This window comes from Dendrobates tinctorius, unplaced genomic scaffold, assembly GCF_039654945.1.
Source record: "Dendrobates tinctorius isolate UK_male_01 unplaced genomic scaffold, ASM3965494v1 ptg000272l, whole genome shotgun sequence".
Lineage (NCBI taxonomy): Eukaryota > Metazoa > Chordata > Amphibia > Anura > Dendrobatidae > Dendrobates > Dendrobates tinctorius.
Genome location: NW_027361939.1, coordinates 11,403,957 through 11,425,454, shown reverse-complemented (window position 1 = coordinate 11,425,454; position 21,498 = coordinate 11,403,957). Strand labels below are relative to the sequence as shown.

The following is a 21,498-nucleotide window of genomic DNA, read 5'->3' as shown; positions in this document are numbered from 1 at the left end:
CGTACATCCTGTCGTTCTCGAGAAGTTTCACCTTAATGTCAGAGGTAGGGTTACAAAGACTGACAACACCTCTGTACGCAGCTGTTAACACAGAATCTAGGAATCACAAAAGGTGATGTCACAGATGATCCTTTTGCCCCTGAATTCAGAAGAATTTTGGCAAACCCTCATTAGATGCTTCAATGCAAACTATAGCGTCAACGTGTGTTCATTGCAGCAATTGTACGAGTGCATTTCCTGAAAAAATCCCAGGAAGTTTGAGTCTAAAAAGACCCAACGCACAAATTTCTCATTTTTAAGAAAGATTGCGATATGGTAGAATACATATTGTCAAACATTATTATAACCCCCCGCCCAAACCTGTTGTAAGCAATAGTTAATTTCCTGAAGAACAATCCCCTTTCAAATGTCTCTTTTTTTTGGAGAATTTATCATTTCCATCCGTACCCACATGGCTCCAGTGGCGCAATCGGTCAGCGCGCGGTACTTATAAAGCGGTAACTGTTGAGCAATGCCGAGGTTGTGAGTTCGACCCTCACCTGGAGCATTCGTTTCTTGTCTTTCTTTAGTATTTTTGACTACTGAAGTAGTTGAATCGGTTCATGATTTGGTGGCGATTGCTTCACTCTTATGAGGAAAAAAAATTTTTTTCTTTTTTACCTTTGCTATCCAGCCCCAGTGGCCTAATGGATAAGGCACTGGCCTCCTAAGCCAGGGATTGTGGGTTCGAGTCCCATCTGGGGTGCTTGTGGATTTCCTTTTCTAGTTCTTGCAAACCTCTGCCATTTAGAGCGATCCTTTCTATGTACTGAGAGAAGTGTTAACACGCAACAGTATCGACTTTGTGTGGCGGAAAAGCCTAGCATCTTAATTGTTTTCATCTTCATTAATGCCCCGAATACCACAGAGTATATTTTCTAAGATATGGATATGCTTTCAACCACACAATGTTTGCAAATCTCAAAATATAAAAGAATAAGTGAAAAAAGTGAACCATTTTTGGAACATTTTTGACAATGGTTTTCCATATCATGTTCTTTATTAAAAAACAAAATGAGTAATCTTTCAATTTTCACCCTGGCCACTGGAGCTATTTTGGACTTGTACATCCTGTCGTTCTCGAGCAGTTTCACCTTAATGTCAGAGGTAGGGTTACAAAGACTGACAACACCTCTGTAAGCAGCTGTTAACACAGGATCTAGGAATCACAAAAGGTGATGTCACAGATGACCCTTTTGCCCCTAAATTCAGAAGAATTTTGGCAAACCCTCATTAGATGCTTCAATGCAAACTATAGCGTCAACGTGTGTTCATTGCAGCAAATGTACGAGCGCATTTCCTGAAAAAATCCCAGGATGTTTGAGTCTAAAAAGACCCAGCGCACAAATTTCTCATTTTTAAGAAAGATTGCGATATGGTAGAATACATATTGTCAAACATTATTATAACCCCCCGCCCAAACCTGTTGTAAGCAATAGTTAATTTCCTGAAGAACAATCCCCTTTCAAATGTCTCTTTTTTTTGGAGAATTTATCATTTCCAACCTTACCCGCATGGCTCCAGTGGCGCAATCGGTCAGCGCGCGGTACTTATAAAGCAGTAACTGTTGAGCAATGCCGAGGTTGTGAGTTCGACCCTCACCTGGAGCATTTGTTTCTTGTCTTTCTTTAGTATTTTTGACTACTGAAGTAGTTGAATCGGTTCATGATTTGGTGGCGATTGCTTCACTCTTATGAGGAAAAAAAAAATTTTTGATTTTTTACCTTTGCTATCCAGCCCCAGTGGCCTAATGGATAAGGCACTGCCCTCCTAAGCCAGGGATTGTGGGTTCGAGTCCCATCTGGGGTGCTTGTGGATTTCCCTTTCCAACAGCATCTCATGGAATGTTGATGGTGCAGGTGAAAACTGTTCTACTGGACGATTGTCTTGTTTTCTCGTGACTTAGTTCTTGCAAACCTCTGCCATTTAGAGCGATCCTTTCTATGTACCGAGAGAAGTGTTAACACGCAACAGTATCGACTTTGTGTGGCGGAAAAGCCTAGCATCTTAATTGTTTTCATCTTCATTAATGCCCCGAATACCACAGAGTATATTTTCTAAGATATGGATATGCTTTCAACCACACAATGTTTGCAAATCTCAAAATATAAAAGAATAAGTGAAAAAAGTGAACCATTTTTGGAACATTTTTGACAATGGTTTTCCATATCATGTTCTTTATTAAAAAACAAAATGAGTAATCTTTCAATTTTCACCCTGGCCACTGGAACTATTTTGGACTCGTACATTCTGTCGTTCTCGAGAAGTTTCACCTTAATGTCAGAGGTAGGGTTACAAAGACTGACAACACCTCTGTACGCAGCTGTTAACACAGAATCTAGGAATCACAAAAGGTGATGTCACAGATGATCCTTTTGCCCCTGAATTCAGAAGAATTTTGGCAAACCCTCATTAGATGCTTCAATGCAAACTATAGCGTCAACGTGTGTTCATTGCAGCAAATGTACGAGCGTATTTCCTGAAAAAATCCCAGGATGTTTGAGTCTAAAAAGACCCAGCGCACAAATTTCTCATTTTTAAGAAAGATTGCGATATGGTAGAATACATATTGTCAAACATTATTATAACCCCCCGCCCAAACCTGTTGTAAGCAATAGTTAATTTCCTGAAGAACAATCCCCTTTCAAATGTCTCTTTTTTTTGGAGAATTTATCCTTTCCATCCGTACCCACATGGCTCCAGTGGCCCATTTGGTCAGCGCGCGGTACTTATAAAGCAGTAACTGTTGAGCAATGCCGAGGTTGTGAATTCGACCCTCACCTGGAGCATTCTTTTCTTGTCTTTCTTTAGTATTTTTGACTACTGAAGTAGTTGAATCGGTTCATGATTTGGTGGCGATTGCTTCACTCTTATGAGGAAAAAAAATTTTTTTGATTTTTTACCTTTGCTATCCAGCCCCAGTGGCCTAATGGATAAGTCACTGGCCTCCTAAGCCAGGGATTTTGGGTTTGAGTCTCATCTGGGGTGCTTGTGGATTTTCCTTTCCAACAGCATCTCATGGAATGTAGTTGGTGCAGGTGAAAACTGTTCTACTCGACGATTGTCTTGTTTTCTCGTGACTTAGTTCTTGCAAACCTCTGCCATTTAGAGCGATCCTTTCTATGTACTGAGAGAAGTGTTAACACGCAACAGTATCGACTTTGTGTGGCGGAAAAGCCTAGCATCTTAATTGTTTTCATCTTCATTAATGCCCCGAATACCACAGAGTATATTTTCTAAGATATGGATATGCTTTCAACCACACAATGTTTGCAAATCTCAAAATATAAAAGAATAAGTGAAAAAAGTGAACCATTTTTGGAACATTTTTGACAATGGTTTTCCATATCATGTTCTTTATTAAAAAACAAAATGAGTAATCTTTCAATTTTCACCCAGGCCACTGGAGCTATTTTGGACTCGTACTTCCTGTCGTTCTCAAGAAGTTTCACCTTAATGTCAGAGGTAGGGTTACAAAGACTGACAACACCTCTGTACGCAGCTCTTAACACAGGACCTAGGAATCACAAAAGGTGATGTCACAGATGACCCTTTTGCCCCTGAATTCAGAAGAATTTTGGCAAACCCTCATTAGATGCTTCAATGCAAACTATAGCGTCAACGTGTGTTCATTGCAGCAAATGTACGAGCGCATTTCCTGAAAAAATCCCAGGATGTTTGAGTCTAAAAAGACCCAGCGCACAAATTTCTCATTTTTAAGAAAGATTGCGATATGGTAGAATACATATTGTCAAACATTATTATAACCCCCCGCCCAAATCTGTTGTAAGCAATAGTTAATTTCCTGAAGAACTATCCCCTTTCAAATGTCTCTTTTTTTGGAGAATTTATCCTTTCCATCCGTACCCGCATGGCTCCAGTGGTGCAATCGGTCAGCGCGCGGTACTTATAAAGCAGTAACTGTTGAGCAATGCTGAGGTTGTGAGTTCGACTCTCACCTGGAGCATTCTTTTCTTGTCTTTCTTTAGTATTTTTGACTACTGAAGTAGTTGAATCGGTTTATGATTTGTTGGCGATTGCTTCACTCTTATGAAGAAATAAAAATTTTTTGATTTTTTACTTTTGCTATCCAGCCCCAGTGGCCTAATGGATAAGGCACTGGCCTCCTAAGCCAGGGATTGTGGGTTCGAGTCCCATCTGGGGTGCTCGTGGATTTCCCTTTCCAACAGCTTCTCATGGAATGTTGATGGTGCAGATGAAAACTGTTCTACTGGACGATTGTCTTGTTTTCTCGTGACTTAGTTTTTGCAAACCACTGCCATTTAGAGCGATCCTTTCTATGTACTGAGAGAAGTGTTAACACGCAACAGTATCGACTTTGTGTGGCGGAAAAGCCTAGCATCTTAATTGTTTTCATCTTCATTAATGCCCCGAATACCACAGAGTATATTTTCTAAGATATGGATATGCTTTCAACCACACAATGTTTGCAAATCTCAAAATATAAAAGAATAAGTGAAAAAAGTGAACCATTTTTGGAACATTTTTGACAATGGTTTTCCATATCATGTTCTTTATTAAAAAACAAAATGAGTAATCTTTCAATTTTCACCCTGGCCACTGGAGCTATTTTGGACTTGTACATCCTGTCGTTCTCGAGCAGTTTCACCTTAATGTCAGAGGTAGGGTTACAAAGACTGACAACACCTCTGTAAGCAGCTGTTAACACAGGATCTAGGAATCACAAAAGGTGATGTCACAGATGACCCTTTTGCCCCTAAATTCAGAAGAATTTTGGCAAACCCTCATTAGATGCTTCAATGCAAACTACAGCGTCAACGTGTGTTCATTGCAGCAATTGTACGAGTGCATTTCCTGAAAAAATCCCAGGATGTTTGAGTCTAAAAAGACCCAGCGCACAAATTTCTCATTTTTAAGAAAGATTGCGATATGGTAGAATACATATTGTCAAACATTATTATAACCCCCCGCCCAAACCTGTTGTAAGCAATAGTTAATTTCCTGAAGAACAATCCCCTTTCAAATGTCTCTTTTTTTTGGAGAATTTATCATTTCCATCCTTACCCGCATGGCTCCAGTGGCGCAATCGGTCAGCGCGCAGTACTTATAAAGCAGTAACTGTTGAGCAATGCAGAGGTTGTGAGTTCGACACTCACCTGGAGCATTTGTTTCTTGTCTTTCTTTAGTATTTTTGACTACTGAAGTAGTTGAATCGGTTCATGATTTGGTGGCGATTGCTTCACTCTTATGAGGAAAAAAATTTTTTTTTATTTTTTACCTTTGCTATCCAGCCCCAGTGGCCTAATGGATAAGGCACTGCCCTCCTAAGCCAGGGATTGTGGGTTCGCGTCCCATCTGGGGTGCTTGTGGATTTCCCTTTCCAACAGCTTCTCATGGAATGTTGATGGTGCAGATGAAAACTGTTCTACTGGACGATTGTCTTGTTTTCTCGTGACTTAGTTCTTGCAAACCTCTGCCATTTAGAGCGATCCTTTCTATGTACTGAGAGAAGTGTTAACACGCAACAGTATCGACTTTGTGTGGCGGAAAAGCCTAGCATCTTAATTGTTTTCATCTTCATTAATGCCCCGAATACCACAGAGTATATTTTCTAAGATATGGATATGCTTTCAACCACACAATGTTTGCAAATCTCAAAATATAAAAGAATAAGTGAAAAAAGTGAACCATTTTTGGAACATTTTTGACAATGGTTTTCCATATCATGTTCTTTATTAAAAAACAAAATGAGTAATCTTTCAATTTTCACCCTGGCCACTGGAACTATTTTGGACTCGTACATCCTGTCGTTCTCGAGAAGTTTCACCTTAATGTCAGAGGTAGGGTTACAAAGACTGACAACACCTCTGTACGCAGCTGTTAACACAGAATCTAGGAATCACAAAAGGTGATGTCACAGATGATCCTTTTGCCCCTGAATTCAGAAGAATTTTGGCAAACCCTCATTAGATGCTTCAATGCAAACTATAGCGTCAACGTGTGTTCATTGCAGCAAATGTACGAGCGCATTTCCTGAAAAAATCCCAGGATGTTTGAGTCTAAAAAGACCCAGCGCACAAATTTCTCATTTTTAAGAAAGATTGCGATATGGTAGAATACATATTGTCAAACATTATTATAACCCCCCGCCCAAACCTGTTGTAAGCAATAGTTAATTTCCTGAAGAACAATCCCCTTTCAAATGTCTCTTTTTTTTGGAGAATTTATCCTTTCCATCCGTACCCACATGGCTCCAGTGGCGCATTTGGTCAGCGCGCGGTACTTATAAAGCAGTAACTGTTGAGCAATGCCGAGGTTGTGAATTCGACCCTCACCTGGAGCATTCTTTTCTTGTCTTTCTTTAGTATTTTTGACTACTGAAGTAGTTGAATCGGTTCATGATTTGGTGGCGATTGCTTCACTCTTATGAGGAAAAAAAAATTTTTTGATTTTTTACCTTTGCTATCCAGCCCCAGTGGCCTAATGGATAAGTCACTGGCCTCCTAAGCCAGGGATTTTGGGTTTGAGTCTCATCTGGGGTGCTTGTGGATTTTCCTTTCCAACAGCATCTCATGGAATGTAGTTGGTGCAGGTGAAAACTGTTCTACTCGACGATTGTCTTGTTTTCTCGTGACTTAGTTCTTGCAAACCTCTGCCATTTAGAGCGATCCTTTCTATGTACTGAGAGAAGTGTTAACACGCAACAGTATCGACTTTGTGTGGCGGAAAAGCCTAGCATCTTAATTGTTTTCATCTTCATTAATGCCCCGAATACCACAGAGTATATTTTCTAAGATATGGATATGCTTTCAACCACACAATGTTTGCAAATCTCAAAATATAAAAGAATAAGTGAAAAAAGTGAACCATTTTTGGAACATTTTTGACAATGGTTTTCCATATCATGTTCTTTATTAAAAAACAAAATGAGTAATCTTTCAATTTTCACCCAGGCCACTGGAGCTATTTTGGACTCGTACTTCCTGTCGTTCTCAAGAAGTTTCACCTTAATGTCAGAGGTAGGGTTACAAAGACTGACAACACCTCTGTACGCAGCTCTTAACACAGGACCTAGGAATCACAAAAGGTGATGTCACAGATGACCCTTTTGCCCCTGAATTCAGAAGAATTTTGGCAAACCCTCATTAGATGCTTCAATGCAAACTATAGCGTCAACGTGTGTTCATTGCAGCAAATGTACGAGCGCATTTCCTGAAAAAATCCCAGGATGTTTGAGTCTAAAAAGACCCAGCGCACAAATTTCTCATTTTTAAGAAAGATTGCGATATGGTAGAATACATATTGTCAAACATTATTATAACCCCCCGCCCAAATCTGTTGTAAGCAATAGTTAATTTCCTGAAGAACTATCCCCTTTCAAATGTCTCTTTTTTTGGAGAATTTATCCTTTCCATCCGTACCCGCATGGCTCCAGTGGTGCAATCGGTCAGCGCGCGGTACTTATAAAGCAGTAACTGTTGAGCAATGCTGAGGTTGTGAGTTCGACTCTCACCTGGAGCATTCTTTTCTTGTCTTTCTTTAGTATTTTTGACTACTGAAGTAGTTGAATCGGTTTATGATTTGTTGGCGATTGCTTCACTCTTATGAAGAAATAAAAATTTTTTGATTTTTTACTTTTGCTATCCAGCCCCAGTGGCCTAATGGATAAGGCACTGGCCTCCTAAGCCAGGGATTGTGGGTTCGAGTCCCATCTGGGGTGCTCGTGGATTTCCCTTTCCAACAGCTTCTCATGGAATGTTGATGGTGCAGATGAAAACTGTTCTACTGGACGATTGTCTTGTTTTCTCGTGACTTAGTTTTTGCAAACCACTGCCATTTAGAGCGATCCTTTCTATGTACTGAGAGAAGTGTTAACACGCAACAGTATCGACTTTGTGTGGCGGAAAAGCCTAGCATCTTAATTGTTTTCATCTTCATTAATGCCCCGAATACCACAGAGTATATTTTCTAAGATATGGATATGCTTTCAACCACACAATGTTTGCAAATCTCAAAATATAAAAGAATAAGTGAAAAAAGTGAACCATTTTTGGAACATTTTTGACAATGGTTTTCCATATCATGTTCTTTATTAAAAAACAAAATGAGTAATCTTTCAATTTTCACCCTGGCCACTGGAGCTATTTTGGACTTGTACATCCTGTCGTTCTCGAGCAGTTTCACCTTAATGTCAGAGGTAGGGTTACAAAGACTGACAACACCTCTGTAAGCAGCTGTTAACACAGGATCTAGGAATCACAAAAGGTGATGTCACAGATGACCCTTTTGCCCCTAAATTCAGAAGAATTTTGGCAAACCCTCATTAGATGCTTCAATGCAAACTACAGCGTCAACGTGTGTTCATTGCAGCAATTGTACGAGTGCATTTCCTGAAAAAATCCCAGGATGTTTGAGTCTAAAAAGACCCAGCGCACAAATTTCTCATTTTTAAGAAAGATTGCGATATGGTAGAATACATATTGTCAAACATTATTATAACCCCCCGCCCAAACCTGTTGTAAGCAATAGTTAATTTCCTGAAGAACAATCCCCTTTCAAATGTCTCTTTTTTTTGGAGAATTTATCATTTCCATCCTTACCCGCATGGCTCCAGTGGCGCAATCGGTCAGCGCGCGGTACTTATAAAGCAGTAACTGTTGAGCAATGCAGAGGTTGTGAGTTCGACACTCACCTGGAGCATTTGTTTCTTGTCTTTCTTTAGTATTTTTGACTACTGAAGTAGTTGAATCGGTTCATGATTTGGTGGCGATTGCTTCACTCTTATGAGGAAAAAAATTTTTTTTTATTTTTTACCTTTGCTATCCAGCCCCAGTGGCCTAATGGATAAGGCACTGCCCTCCTAAGCCAGGGATTGTGGGTTCGAGTCCCATCTGGGGTGCTTGTGGATTTCCCTTTCCAACAGCTTCTCATGGAATGTTGATGGTGCAGATGAAAACTGTTCTACTGGACGATTGTCTTGTTTTCTCGTGACTTAGTTCTTGCAAACCTCTGCCATTTAGAGCGATCCTTTCTATGTACTGAGAGAAGTGTTAACACGCAACAGTATCGACTTTGTGTGGCGGAAAAGCCTAGCATCTTAATTGTTTTCATCTTCATTAATGCCCCGAATACCACAGAGTATATTTTCTAAGATATGGATATGCTTTCAACCACACAATGTTTGCAAATCTCAAAATATAAAAGAATAAGTGAAAAAAGTGAACCATTTTTGGAACATTTTTGACAATGGTTTTCCATATCATGTTCTTTATTAAAAAACAAAATGAGTAATCTTTCAATTTTCACCCTGGCCACTGGAACTATTTTGGACTCGTACATCCTGTCGTTCTCGAGAAGTTTCACCTTAATGTCAGAGGTAGGGTTACAAAGACTGACAACACCTCTGTACGCAGCTGTTAACACAGAATCTAGGAATCACAAAAGGTGATGTCACAGATGATCCTTTTGCCCCTGAATTCAGAAGAATTTTGGCAAACCCTCATTAGATGCTTCAATGCAAACTATAGCGTCAACGTGTGTTCATTGCAGCAAATGTACGAGCGCATTTCCTGAAAAAATCCCAGGATGTTTGAGTCTAAAAAGACCCAGCGCACAAATTTCTCATTTTTAAGAAAGATTGCGATATGGTAGAATACATATTGTCACACATTATTATAACCCCCCGCCCAAACCTGTTGTAAGCAATAGTTAATTTCCTGAAGAACAATCCCCTTTCAAATGTCTCTTTTTTTTGGAGAATTTTTCCTTTCCATCCGTAACCGCATGGCTCCAGTGGCGCAATCTGTCAGCGCGCGTTACTTATAAAGCAGTAACTGTTGAGCAATGCCGAGGTTGTGAGTTCGACCCTCACCTGGAGCTTTCTTTAGTATTTTTGACTACTGAAGTAGTTGAATCGGTTCATGATTTGGTGGCGATTGCTTCACTCTTATGAGGAAAAAAATTTTTTTTTATATTTTACCTTTGCTATCCAGCCCCAGTGGCCTAATGGATAAGGCACTGGAATGTTGATGGTGCAGGTGAAAACTGTTCTACTGGACGATTGTCTTGTTTTCTCGTGACTTAGTTCTTGCAAACCTCTGCCATTTAGAGCGATCCTTTCTATGTACTGAGAGAAGTGTTAACACGCAACAGTATCGACTTTGTGTGGCGGAAAAGCCTAGCATCTTAATTGTTTTCATCTTCATTAATGCCCCGAATACCACAGAGTATATTTTCTAAGATATGGATATGCTTTCAACCACACAATGTTTGCAAATCTCAAAATATAAAAGAATAAGTGAAAAAAGTGAACCATTTTTGGAACATTTTTGACAATGGTTTTTCATATCATGTTCTTTATTAAAAAACAAAATGAGTAATCTTTCAATTTTCATCCTGGCCATTGGAGCTATTTTGGACTCGTACATCCTGTCGTTCTAGAGCAGTTTCACCTTAATGTCAGAGGTAGGGTTACAAAGACTGACAACACCTCTGTACGCAGCTGTTAACACAGGATCTAGGAATCACAAAAGGTGATGTCACAGATGACCCTTTTGCCCCTGAATTCAGAAGAATTTTGGCAAACCCGCATTAGATGCTTCAATGCAAACTATAGCGTCAACGTGTGTTCATTGCAGCAAATGTACGAGCGCATTTCCTGAAAAAATCCCAGGATGTTTGAGTCTAAAAAGACCCAGTGCACAAATTTCTCATTTTTAAGAAAGATTGCGATATGGTAGAATACATATTGTCAAACATTATTATAACCCCCCGTCCAAACCTGTTGTAAGCAATAGTTAATTTCCTGAAGAACAATCCCCTTTCAAATGTCTCTTTTTTTTGGTGAATTTATCCTTTACATCCATACCCGCATGGCTCCAGTGGCGCAATCGGTCAGCGCGCTGTACTTATAAAGCAGTAACTGTTGAGCAATGCCGAGGTTGTGAATTCGACCCTCACCTGGAGCATTCTTTTCTTGTCTTTCTTTAGTATTTTTGACTACTGAAGTAGTTGAATCGGTTCATGATTTGGTGGCAATTGCTTCACTCTTATGAGGAAAAAAATTTTTTTTGATTTTTCACCTTTGCTATCCACCCCCAGTGGCCTAATGGATAAGGCACTGGCCTCCTAAGCCAGGGATTGTGGGTTCAAGTCCCATCTGGGGTGCTTGTGGATTTCCCTTTGTAGTTCTTGCAAACCTCTGCCATTTAGAGCGATCCTTTCTATGTACTGAGAGAAGTGTTAACACGCAACAGTATCGACTTTGTGTGGCGGAAAAGCCTAGCATCTTAATTGTTTTCATCTTCATTAATGCCCCGAATACCACAGAGTATATTTTCTAAGATATGGATATGATTTCAACGACACAATGTTTGCAAATCTCAAAATATAAAAGAATAAGTGAAAAAAGTGAACCATTTTTGGAACATTTTTGACAATGGTTTTCCATATCATGTTCTTTATTAAAAAACAAAATGAGTAATCTTTCAATTTTCACCCTGGCCACTGGAGCTATTTTGGACTCGTACATCCTGTCGTTCTCGAGAAGTTTCACCTTAATGTCAGAGGTAGGGTTACAAAGACTGACAACACCTCTGTACGCAGCTCTTAACACAGGACCTAGGAATCACAAAAGGTGATGTCACAGATGAACCTTTTGCCCCTGAATTCAGAAGAATTTTGGCAAACCCTCATGAGATGCTTCAATGCAAACTATAGCGTCAACGTTTGTTCATTGCAGCAAATGTACGAGCGCACTTCCTGAAAAAATCCCAGGATGTTTGAGTCTAAAAAGACCCAGCGCACAAATTTCTCATTTTTAAGAAAGATTGCGATATGGTAGAATACATATTGTCAAACATTATTATAACCCCCTGCCCAAACCTGTTGTAAGCAATAGTTAATTTCCTGAAGAACAATCCCCTTTCAAGTGTCTCTTTTTTTGGAGAATTTATCCTTTCCATCCATACCCGCATGGCTCCAGTGGTGAAATCGGTCAGCGCGCGGTACTTATAAAGCAGTAACTGTTGAGCAATGCTGAGGATGTGAGTTCGACTCTCACCTGGAGCATTCTTTTCTTGTCTTTCTTTAGTATTTTTGACTACTGAAGTAGTTGAATCGGTTCATGATTTGGTGGCGATTGCTTCACTCTTATGAGGAAAAAAAATTTTTTTGATTTTTTACCTTTGCTATCCAGCCCCAGTGGCCTAATGGATAAGGCACTGGCCTCCTAAGCCAGGGATTGTGGGTTCGCGTCCCATCTGGGGTGCTTGTGGATTTCCCTTTCCAACAGCATCTCATGGAATGTTGATGGTGCAGGTGAAAACTGCTCTATTGGACGATTGTCTTGTTTTCTCGTGACTTAGTTCTTGCAAACCTCTGCCATTTAGAGCGATCCTTTCTATGTACTAAGAGAAGTGTTAACACGCAACAGTATCGACTTTGTGTGGCGGAAAAGCCTAGCATCTTAATTGTTTTCATCTTCATTAATGCCCCGAATACCACAGAGTATATTTTCTAAGATATGGATATGCTTTCAACCACACAATGTTTGCAAATCTCAAAATATAAAAGAATAAGTGAAAAAAGTGAACCATTTTTGGAACATTTGTGACAATGGTTTTCCATATCATGTTCTTTATTAAAAAACAAAATGAGTAATCTTTCAATTTTCACCCTGGCCACTGGAGCTATTTTGGACTCGTACATCCTGTCGTTCTCGAGCAGTTTCACCTTAATGTCAGAGGTAGGGTTACAAAGACTGACAACACCTCTGTACGCAGCTGTTAACACAGGATCTAGGAATCACAAAAGGTGATGTCACAGATGACCCTTTTGCCCCTGAATTCAGAAGAATTTTGGCAAACCCTCATTAGATGCTTCAATGCAAACTATAGCGTCAACGTGTGTTCATTGCAGCAAATGTACGAGCGCATTTCCTGAAAAAATCCCAGGATGTTTGAGTCTAAAAAGACCCAGCGCACAAATTTCTCATTTTTAAGAAAGATTGCGATATGGTAGAATACATATTGTCACACATTATTATAACCCCCCGCCCAAACCTGTTGTAAGCAATAGTTAATTTCCTGAAGAACAATCCCCTTTCAAATGTCTCTTTTTTTTGGAGAATTTTTCCTTTCCATCCGTAACCGCATGGCTCCAGTGGCGCAATCTGTCAGCGCGCGTTACTTATAAAGCAGTAACTGTTGAGCAATGCCGAGGTTGTGAGTTCGACCCTCACCTGGAGCTTTCTTGTCTTTCTTTAGTATTTTTGACTACTGAAGTAGTTGAATCGGTTCATGATTTGGTGGCGATTGCTTCACTCTTATGAGGAAAAAAATTTTTTTTGATATTTTACCTTTGCTATCCAGCCCCAGTGGCCTAATGGATAAGGCACTGGAATGTTGATGGTGCAGGTGAAAACTGTTCTACTGGACAATTGTCTTGTTTTCTCGTGACTTAGTTCTTGCAAACCTCTGCCATTTAGAGCGATCCTTTCTATGTACTGAGAGAAGTGTTAACACGCAACAGTATCGACTTTGTGTGGCGGAAAAGCCTAGCATCTTAATTGTTTTCATCTTCATTAATGCCCCGAATACCACAGAGTATATTTTCTAAGATATGGATATGCTTTCAACCACACAATGTTTGCAAATCTCAAAATATAAAAGAATAAGTGAAAAAAGTGAACCATTTTTGGAACATTTTTGACAATGGTTTTTCATATCATGTTCTTTATTAAAAAACAAAATGAGTAATCTTTCAATTTTCATCCTGGCCATTGGAGCTATTTTGGACTCGTACATCCTGTCGTTCTAGAGCAGTTTCACCTTAATGTCAGAGGTAGGGTTACAAAGACTGACAACACCTCTGTACGCAGCTGTTAACACACGATCTAGGAATCACAAAAGGTGATGTCACAGATGACCCTTTTGCCCCTGAATTCAGAAGAATTTTGGCAAACCCGCATTAGATGCTTCAATGCAAACTATAGCGTCAACGTGTGTTCATTGCAGCAAATGTACGAGCGCATTTCCTGAAAAAATCCCAGGATGTTTGAGTCTAAAAAGACCCAGTGCACAAATTTCTCATTTTTAAGAAAGATTGCGATATGGTAGAATACATATTGTCAAACATTATTATAACCCCCCGCCCAAACCTGTTGTAAGCAATAGTTAATTTCCTGAAGAACAATCCCCTTTCAAATGTCTTTTTTTTTGGTGAATTTATCCTTTCCATCCATACCCGCATGGCTCCAGTGGCGCAATCGGTCAGCGCGCTGTACTTATAAAGCAGTAACTGTTGAGCAATGCCGAGGTTGTGAATTCGACCCTCACCTGGAGCATTCTTTTCTTGTCTTTCTTTAGTATTTTTGACTACTGAAGTAGTTGAATCGGTTCATGATTTGGTGGCAATTGCTTCACTCTTATGAGGAAAAAAATTTTTTTTGATTTTTCACCTTTGCTATCCAGCCCCAGTGGCCTAATGGATAAGGCACTGGCCTCCTAAGCCAGGGATTGTGGGTTCAAGTCCCATCTGGGGTGCTTGTGGATTTCCTTTTCTAGTTCTTGCAAACCTCTGCCATTTAGAGCGATCCTTTCTATGTACTGAGAGAAGTGTTAACACGCAACAGTATCGACTTTGTGTGGCGGAAAAGCCTAGCATCTTAATTGTTTTCATCTTCATTAATGCCCCGAATACCCGAGTATATTTTCTAAGATATGGATATGATTTCAACGACACAATGTTTGCAAATCTCAAAATATAAAAGAATAAGTGAAAAAAGTGAACCATTTTTGGAACATTTTTGACAATGGTTTTCCATATCATGTTCTTTATTAAAAAACAAAATGAGTAATCTTTCAATTTTCACCCTGGCCACTGGAGCTATTTTGGACTCGTACATCCTGTCGTTCTCGAGAAGTTTCACCTTAATGTCAGAGGTAGGGTTACAAAGACTGACAACACCTCTGTACGCAGCTCTTAACACAGGACCTAGGAATCACAAAAGGTGATGTCACAGATGAACCTTTTGCCCCTGAATTCAGAAGAATTTTGGCAAACCCTCATGAGATGCTTCAATGCAAACTATAGCGTCAACGTTTGTTCATTGCAGCAAATGTACGAGCGCACTTCCTGAAAAAATCCCAGGATGTTTGAGTCTAAAAAGACCCAGCGCACAAATTTCTCATTTTTAAGAAAGATTGCGATATGGTAGAATACATATTGTCAAACATTATTATAACCCCCTGCCCAAACCTGTTGTAAGCAATAGTTAATTTCCTGAAGAACAATCCCCTTTCAAGTGTCTCTTTTTTTGGAGAATTTATCCTTTCCATCCATACCCGCATGGCTCCAGTGGTGAAATCGGTCAGCGCGCGTTACTTATAAAGCAGTAACTGTTGAGCAATGCTGAGGATGTGAGTTCGACTCTCACCTGGAGCATTCTTTTCTTGTCTTTCTTTAGTATTTTTGACTACTGAAGTAGTTGAATCGGTTCATGATTTGGTGGCGATTGCTTCACTCTTATGAGGAAAAAAAATTTTTTTGATTTTTTACCTTTGCTATCCAGCCCCAGTGGCCTAATGGATAAGGCACTGGCCTCCTAAGCCAGGGATTGTGGGTTCGCGTCCCATCTGGGGTGCTTGTGGATTTCCCTTTCCAACAGCATCTCATGGAATGTTGATGGTGCAGGTGAAAACTGCTCTATTGGACGATTGTCTTGTTTTCTCGTGACTTAGTTCTTGCAAACCTCTGCCATTTAGAGCGATCCTTGCTATGTACTGAGAGAAGTGTTAACACGCAACAGTATCGACTTTGTGTGGCGGAAAAGCCTAGCATCTTAATTGTTTTCATCTTCATTAATGCCCCGAATACCACAGAGTATATTTTCTAAGATATGGATATGCTTTCAACCACACAATGTTTGCAAATCTCAAAATATAAAAGAATAAGTGAAAAAAGTGAACCATTTTTGGAACATTTTTGACAATGGTTTTCCATATCATGTTCTTTATTAAAAAAAAAAATGAGTAATCTTTCAATTTTCACCCTGGCCACTGGAGCTATTTTGGACTCGTACATCCTGTCGTTCTCGAGCAGTTTCACCTTAATGTCAGAGGTAGGGTTACAAAGACTGACAACACCTCTGTACGCAGCTGTTAACACAGGATCTAGGAATCACAAGAGGTGATGTCACAGATGACCCTTTTGACCCTGAATTCAGAAGAATTTTGGCAAACCCTCATTAGATGCTTCAATGCAAACTATAGCGTCAACGTGTGTTCATTGCAGCAAATGTACGAGCGCATTTCCTGAAAAAATCCCAGGATGTTTGAGTCTAAAAAGACCCAGCGCACAAATTTCTCATTTTTAAGAAAGATTGCGATATGGTAGAATACATATTGTCAAACATTATTATAACCCCCCGCCCAAACCTGTTGTAAGCAATAGTTAATTTCCTGAAGAACAATCCCCTTTCAAATGACTCTTTTTTTTGGAGAATTTATCCTTTCCATCCGTACCTACTTGGCTCCAGTGGCGCAAACGGTCAGCGTGCGGGACTTATAAAGCAGTATCTGTTGAGCAATGCCGAGGTTGTGAGTTCGACCCTCACCTGGAGCATTCTTTTCTTGTCTTTCTTTAGTATTTTTGACTACTGAAGTAGTTGAATCGGTTCATGATTTGGTGGCGATTGCTTCACTCTTATGAGGAAAAAAATTTTTTTTGATTTTTTACCTTTGCTGTCTAGCCCCAGTGGCCTAATGGATAAGGCACTGGCCTCCTAAGCCAGGGATTGTGGGTTTGAGTCCCATCTGGGGTGCTTGTGGATTTCCCTTTCCAACAGCATATCATGGAATGTTGATGGTGAAGGTGAAAACTGTTCTACTGGACGATTGTCTTGTTTTCTCGTGACTTAGTTCTTGCAAACCTCTGCCATTTAGAGCGATCCTTTCTATGTACTGAGAGAAGTGTTAACACGCAACAGTATCGACTTTGTGTGGCGGAAAAGCCTAGCATCTTAATTGTTTTCATCTTCATTAATGCCCCGAATACCACAGAGTATATTTTCTAAGATATGGATATGCTTTCAACCACACAATGTTTGCAAATCTCAAAATATAAAAGAATAAGTGAAAAAAGTGAACCATTTTTGGAACATTTTTGACAATGGTTTTCCATATCATGTTCTTTATTAAAAAACAAAATGAGTAATCTTTCAATTTTCACCCTGGCCACTGGAGCTATTTTGGACTCGTACATCCTGTCGTTCTCAAGCAGTTTCACCTTAATGTCAGAGGTTGGGTTACAAAGACTGACAACACCTCTGTACGCAGCTGTTAACACAGGATCTAGGAATCACAAAAGGTGATGTCACAGATGACCCTTTTGCCCCTGAATTCAGAAGAATTTTGGCAAACCCTCATTAGATGCTTCAATGCAAACTATAGCGTCAACGTGTGTTCATTGCAGCAATTGTACGAGCGCATTTCCTGAAAAAATCCCAGGATGTTTGAGTCTAAAAAGACCCAGCGCACAAATTTCTCATTATTAAGAAAGATTGCGATATGGTAGAATACATATTGTCAAACATTATTATAACCCCCCGCCCAAACCTGTTGTAAGCAATAGTTAATTTCCTGAAGAACAATCCCCTTTCAAATGTCTCTTTTTTTTGGAGAATTTATCCTTTCCAGCCGTACCCGCATGGCTCCAGTGGCGCAATCGGTCAGCGCGCGGTACTTATAAAGCAGTAACTGTTGAGCAATGCCGAGGTTGTGAGTTCAACCCTCACCTGGAGCATTCTTTTCTTGTCTTTCTTTAGTATTTTTGACTACTGAAGTAGTTGAATCGGTTCATGATTTGGTGGCGATTGCTTCACTCTTATGAGGAAAAAAAATTTTTTTGATTTTTTATCTTTGCTATCCAGCCCCAGTGGCCTAATGGATAAGGCACTGGCCTCTTAAGCCAGGGATTGTGGGTTCGAGTCCCATCTGGGGTGCTTATGGATTTTCCTTTCCAACAGCATCTCATGGAATGTTTATGTGCAGGTGAAAACTGTGCTACTGGACGATTGTCTTGTTTTCTCGTGACTTAGTTCTTGCAAACCTCTGCCATTTAGAGCGATCCTTTCTATGTACTGAGAAAAGTGTTAACACGCAACAGTATCGACTTTGTGTGGCGGAAAAGCCTAGCATCTTAATTGTTTTCATCTTCATTAATTCCCCGAATACCACAGAGTATATTTTCTAAGATATGGATATGCTTTCAACCACACAATGTTTGCAAATCTCAAAATATAAAAGAATAAGTGAAAAAAGTGAACCATTTTTGGAACATTTTTGACAATGGTTTTCCATATCATGTTCTTTATTAAAAAACAAAATGCGTAATCTTTCAATTTTCACCCTGGCCACTGGAGCTATTTTGGACTCGTACATCATGTCGTTCTCGAGCAGTTTCACCTTAATGTCAGAGGTAGGGTTACAAAGACTGACAACACCTCTGTACGCAGCTGTTAACACAGGATCTAGGAATCACAAAAGGTCATGTCACAGATGACCCTTTTGCCCCTGAATTCAGAAGAATTTTGGCAAACCCTCATTAGATGCTTCAATGCAAACTATAGCGTCAACGTGTGTTCATTGCAGCAAATGTACGAGCGCATTTCCTGAAAAAATCCCAGGATGTTTGAGTCTAAAAAGACCCAGCGCACAAATTTCTCATTTTTAAGAAAGATTGCGATATGGTAGAATACATATTGTCAAACATTATTATAACCCCCCGCCCAAACCTGTTGTAAGCAATAGTTAATTTCCTGAAGAACAATCCCCTTTCAAATGTCTCTTTTTTTTGGAGAATTTATCCTTTCCATCCGTACCCACATGGCTCCAGTGGCGCAATCGGTCAGCGCGCGGTACTTATAAAGCAGTAACTGTTGAGCAATGCCGAGATTGTGAGTTCGACCCTCACCTGGAGCATTCTTTTCTTGTCTTTCTTTAGTATTTTTGACTACTGAAGTAGTTGAATCGGTTCATGATTTGGTGGCGATTGCTTCACTCTTATGAGGAAAAAAAATTTTTTTGGTTTTTTACCTTTGCTATCCAGCCCCAGTGGCCTAATGGATAAGGCACTGCCCTCCTAAGCCAGGGATTGTGGGTTCGAGTCCCATCTGGGGTGCTTGTGGATTTCCCTTTCCAACAGCTTCTCATGGAATGTTGATGGTGCAGATGAAAACTGTTCTACTGGACGATTGTCTTGTTTTCTCGTGACTTAGTTCTTGCAAACCTCTGCCATTTAGAGCGATCCTTTCTATGTACTGAGAGAAGTGTTAACACGCAACAGTATCGACTTTGTGTGGCGGAAAAGCCTAGCATCTTAATTGTTTTCATCTTCATTAATGCCCCGAATACCACAGAGTATATTTTCTAAGATATGGATATGCTTTCAACCACACAATGTTTGCAAATCTCAAAATATAAAAGAATAAGTGAAAAAAGTGAACCATTTTTGGAACATTTTTGACAATGGTTTTCCATATCATGTTCTTTATTAAAAAACAAAATGAGTAATCTTTCAATTTTCACCCTGGCCACTGGAACTATTTTGGACTCGTACATCCTGTCGTTCTCGAGAAGTTTCACCTTAATGTCAGAGGTAGGGTTACAAAGACTGACAACACCTCTGTACGCAGCTGTTAACACAGAATCTAGGAATCACAAAAGGTGATGTCACAGATGATCCTTTTGCCCCTGAATTCAGAAGAATTTTGGCAAACCCTCATTAGATGCTTCAATGCAAACTATAGCGTCAACGTGTGTTCATTGCAGCAAATGTACGAGCGCATTTCCTGAAAAAATCCCAGGATGTTTGAGTCTAAAAAGACCCAGCGCACAAATTTCTCATTTTTAAGAAAGATTGCGATATGGTAGAATACATATTGTCAAACATTATTATAACCCCCCGCCCAAACCTGTTGTAAGCAATAGTTAATTTCCTGAAGAACAATCCCCTTTCAAATGTCTCTTTTTTTTGGAGAATTTATCCTTTCCATCCGTACCCACATGGCTCCAGTGGCGCAATTGGTCAGCGCGCGGTACTTATAAAGCAGTAACTGTTGAGCAATGCCGAGGTTGTGAATTCGACCCTCACCTGGAGCATTCTTTTCTTGTCTTTCTTTAGTATTTTTGACTACTGAAGTAGTTGAATCGGTTCATGATTTCGTGGCGATTGCTTCACTCTTATGAGGAAAAAAATTTTTTTTTATTTTTTACCTTTGCTATCCAGCCCCAGTGGCCTAATGGATAAGTCACTGCCCTCCTAAGCCAGGGATTGTGGGTTCGAGTCCCATCTGGGGTGCTTGTGGATTTCCCTTTCCAACAGCTTCTCATGGAATGTTTATGGTGCAGATGAAAACTGTTCTACTGGACGATTGTCTTGTTTTCTCGTGACTTAGTTCTTGCAAACCTCTGCCATTTAGAGCGATCCTTTCTATGTACTGAGAGAAGTGTTAACACGCAACAGTATCGACTTTGTGTGGCGGAAAAGCCTAGCATCTTAATTGTTTTCATCTTCATTAATGCCCCGAATACCACAGAGTATATTTTCTAAGATATGGATATGCTTTCAACCACACAATGTTTGCAAATCTCAAAATATAAAAGAATAAGTGAAAAAAGTGAACCATTTTTGGAACATTTTTGACAATGGTTTTCCATATCATGTTCTTTATTAAAAAACAAAATGAGTAATCTTTCAATTTTCACCCTGGCCACTGGAACTATTTTGGACTCGTACATCCTGTCGTTCTCGAGAAGTTTCACCTTAATGTCAGAGGTAGGGTTACAAAGACTGACAACACCTCTGTACGCAGCTGTTAACACAGAATCTAGGAATCACAAAAGGTGATGTCACAGATGATCCTTTTGCCCCTGAATTCAGAAGAATTTTGGCAAACCCTCATTAGATGCTTCAATGCAAACTATAGCGTCAACGTGTGTTCATTGCAGCAAATGTACGAGCGCATTTCCTGAAAAAATCCCAGGATGTTTGAGTCTAAAAAGACCCAGCGCACAAATTTCTCATTTTTAAGAAAGATTGCGATATGGTAGAATACATATTGTCAAACATTATTATAACCCCCCGCCCAAACCTGTTGTAAGCAATAGTTAATTTCCTGAAGAACAATCCCCTTTCAAATGTCTCTTTTTTTTGGAGAATTTATCCTTTCCATCCGTACCCACATGGCTCCAGTGGCGCAATTGGTCAGCGCGCGGTACTTATAAAGCAGTAACTGTTGAGCAATGCCGAGGTTGTGAATTCGACCCTCACCTGGAGCATTCTTTTCTTGTCTTTCTTTAGTATTTTTGACTACTGAAGTAGTTGAATCGGTTCATGATTTGGTGGCGATTGCTTCACTCTTATGAGGAAAAAAAAATTTTTTGATTTTTTACCTTTGCTATCCAGACCCAGTGGCCT

The 21,498-nt window shown here is 39.8% G+C and overlaps 25 non-coding genes across 25 annotated transcripts; all 25 read left to right on the top strand.

Annotated features, from left to right (window-relative positions):
* Positions 1–454: 454 nt before the first annotated feature.
* Positions 455–547, top strand: TRNAI-UAU (transfer RNA isoleucine (anticodon UAU)). Its single transcript is given in 2 exon segments — positions 455–492; positions 512–547. It is a non-coding gene; the product is annotated as a tRNA-Ile (tRNA).
* Positions 548–672: 125 nt separating this feature from the next.
* TRNAR-CCU (transfer RNA arginine (anticodon CCU)) lies at positions 673–745 on the top strand. Its single transcript has one exon. It is a non-coding gene; the product is annotated as a tRNA-Arg (tRNA).
* An 811-nt stretch (positions 746–1,556) lies between these two features.
* TRNAI-UAU (transfer RNA isoleucine (anticodon UAU)) lies at positions 1,557–1,649 on the top strand. The gene is given in 2 exon segments: positions 1,557–1,594; positions 1,614–1,649. It is a non-coding gene; the product is annotated as a tRNA-Ile (tRNA).
* Positions 1,650–1,775: 126 nt separating this feature from the next.
* Positions 1,776–1,848, top strand: TRNAR-CCU (transfer RNA arginine (anticodon CCU)). Its single transcript has one exon. It is a non-coding gene; the product is annotated as a tRNA-Arg (tRNA).
* Positions 1,849–3,913: 2,065 nt separating this feature from the next.
* TRNAI-UAU (transfer RNA isoleucine (anticodon UAU)) lies at positions 3,914–4,006 on the top strand. Its single transcript is given in 2 exon segments — positions 3,914–3,951; positions 3,971–4,006. It is a non-coding gene; the product is annotated as a tRNA-Ile (tRNA).
* A 126-nt stretch (positions 4,007–4,132) lies between these two features.
* TRNAR-CCU (transfer RNA arginine (anticodon CCU)) lies at positions 4,133–4,205 on the top strand. Its single transcript has one exon. It is a non-coding gene; the product is annotated as a tRNA-Arg (tRNA).
* An 887-nt stretch (positions 4,206–5,092) lies between these two features.
* Positions 5,093–5,185, top strand: TRNAI-UAU (transfer RNA isoleucine (anticodon UAU)). The gene is given in 2 exon segments: positions 5,093–5,130; positions 5,150–5,185. It is a non-coding gene; the product is annotated as a tRNA-Ile (tRNA).
* A 1,086-nt stretch (positions 5,186–6,271) lies between these two features.
* Positions 6,272–6,364, top strand: TRNAI-UAU (transfer RNA isoleucine (anticodon UAU)). Its single transcript is given in 2 exon segments — positions 6,272–6,309; positions 6,329–6,364. It is a non-coding gene; the product is annotated as a tRNA-Ile (tRNA).
* A 1,085-nt stretch (positions 6,365–7,449) lies between these two features.
* Positions 7,450–7,542, top strand: TRNAI-UAU (transfer RNA isoleucine (anticodon UAU)). The gene is given in 2 exon segments: positions 7,450–7,487; positions 7,507–7,542. It is a non-coding gene; the product is annotated as a tRNA-Ile (tRNA).
* A 126-nt stretch (positions 7,543–7,668) lies between these two features.
* TRNAR-CCU (transfer RNA arginine (anticodon CCU)) lies at positions 7,669–7,741 on the top strand. Its single transcript has one exon. It is a non-coding gene; the product is annotated as a tRNA-Arg (tRNA).
* An 887-nt stretch (positions 7,742–8,628) lies between these two features.
* TRNAI-UAU (transfer RNA isoleucine (anticodon UAU)) lies at positions 8,629–8,721 on the top strand. Its single transcript is given in 2 exon segments — positions 8,629–8,666; positions 8,686–8,721. It is a non-coding gene; the product is annotated as a tRNA-Ile (tRNA).
* Positions 8,722–8,847: 126 nt separating this feature from the next.
* TRNAR-CCU (transfer RNA arginine (anticodon CCU)) lies at positions 8,848–8,920 on the top strand. The gene has a single exon. It is a non-coding gene; the product is annotated as a tRNA-Arg (tRNA).
* A 1,975-nt stretch (positions 8,921–10,895) lies between these two features.
* Positions 10,896–10,988, top strand: TRNAI-UAU (transfer RNA isoleucine (anticodon UAU)). Its single transcript is given in 2 exon segments — positions 10,896–10,933; positions 10,953–10,988. It is a non-coding gene; the product is annotated as a tRNA-Ile (tRNA).
* A 125-nt stretch (positions 10,989–11,113) lies between these two features.
* Positions 11,114–11,187, top strand: TRNAR-CCU (transfer RNA arginine (anticodon CCU)). The gene has a single exon. It is a non-coding gene; the product is annotated as a tRNA-Arg (tRNA).
* Positions 11,188–12,216: 1,029 nt separating this feature from the next.
* On the top strand, positions 12,217–12,289 carry TRNAR-CCU (transfer RNA arginine (anticodon CCU)). Its single transcript has one exon. It is a non-coding gene; the product is annotated as a tRNA-Arg (tRNA).
* Positions 12,290–14,272: 1,983 nt separating this feature from the next.
* On the top strand, positions 14,273–14,365 carry TRNAI-UAU (transfer RNA isoleucine (anticodon UAU)). The gene is given in 2 exon segments: positions 14,273–14,310; positions 14,330–14,365. It is a non-coding gene; the product is annotated as a tRNA-Ile (tRNA).
* Positions 14,366–14,491: 126 nt separating this feature from the next.
* On the top strand, positions 14,492–14,564 carry TRNAR-CCU (transfer RNA arginine (anticodon CCU)). The gene has a single exon. It is a non-coding gene; the product is annotated as a tRNA-Arg (tRNA).
* A 1,027-nt stretch (positions 14,565–15,591) lies between these two features.
* Positions 15,592–15,664, top strand: TRNAR-CCU (transfer RNA arginine (anticodon CCU)). The gene has a single exon. It is a non-coding gene; the product is annotated as a tRNA-Arg (tRNA).
* Positions 15,665–16,551: 887 nt separating this feature from the next.
* Positions 16,552–16,644, top strand: TRNAI-UAU (transfer RNA isoleucine (anticodon UAU)). Its single transcript is given in 2 exon segments — positions 16,552–16,589; positions 16,609–16,644. It is a non-coding gene; the product is annotated as a tRNA-Ile (tRNA).
* Positions 16,645–16,770: 126 nt separating this feature from the next.
* On the top strand, positions 16,771–16,843 carry TRNAR-CCU (transfer RNA arginine (anticodon CCU)). Its single transcript has one exon. It is a non-coding gene; the product is annotated as a tRNA-Arg (tRNA).
* An 887-nt stretch (positions 16,844–17,730) lies between these two features.
* TRNAI-UAU (transfer RNA isoleucine (anticodon UAU)) lies at positions 17,731–17,823 on the top strand. Its single transcript is given in 2 exon segments — positions 17,731–17,768; positions 17,788–17,823. It is a non-coding gene; the product is annotated as a tRNA-Ile (tRNA).
* A 1,085-nt stretch (positions 17,824–18,908) lies between these two features.
* Positions 18,909–19,001, top strand: TRNAI-UAU (transfer RNA isoleucine (anticodon UAU)). The gene is given in 2 exon segments: positions 18,909–18,946; positions 18,966–19,001. It is a non-coding gene; the product is annotated as a tRNA-Ile (tRNA).
* Positions 19,002–19,127: 126 nt separating this feature from the next.
* TRNAR-CCU (transfer RNA arginine (anticodon CCU)) lies at positions 19,128–19,200 on the top strand. Its single transcript has one exon. It is a non-coding gene; the product is annotated as a tRNA-Arg (tRNA).
* Positions 19,201–20,087: 887 nt separating this feature from the next.
* On the top strand, positions 20,088–20,180 carry TRNAI-UAU (transfer RNA isoleucine (anticodon UAU)). The gene is given in 2 exon segments: positions 20,088–20,125; positions 20,145–20,180. It is a non-coding gene; the product is annotated as a tRNA-Ile (tRNA).
* Positions 20,181–21,266: 1,086 nt separating this feature from the next.
* On the top strand, positions 21,267–21,359 carry TRNAI-UAU (transfer RNA isoleucine (anticodon UAU)). The gene is given in 2 exon segments: positions 21,267–21,304; positions 21,324–21,359. It is a non-coding gene; the product is annotated as a tRNA-Ile (tRNA).
* The last annotated feature ends 139 nt before the right edge of the window (positions 21,360–21,498 follow it).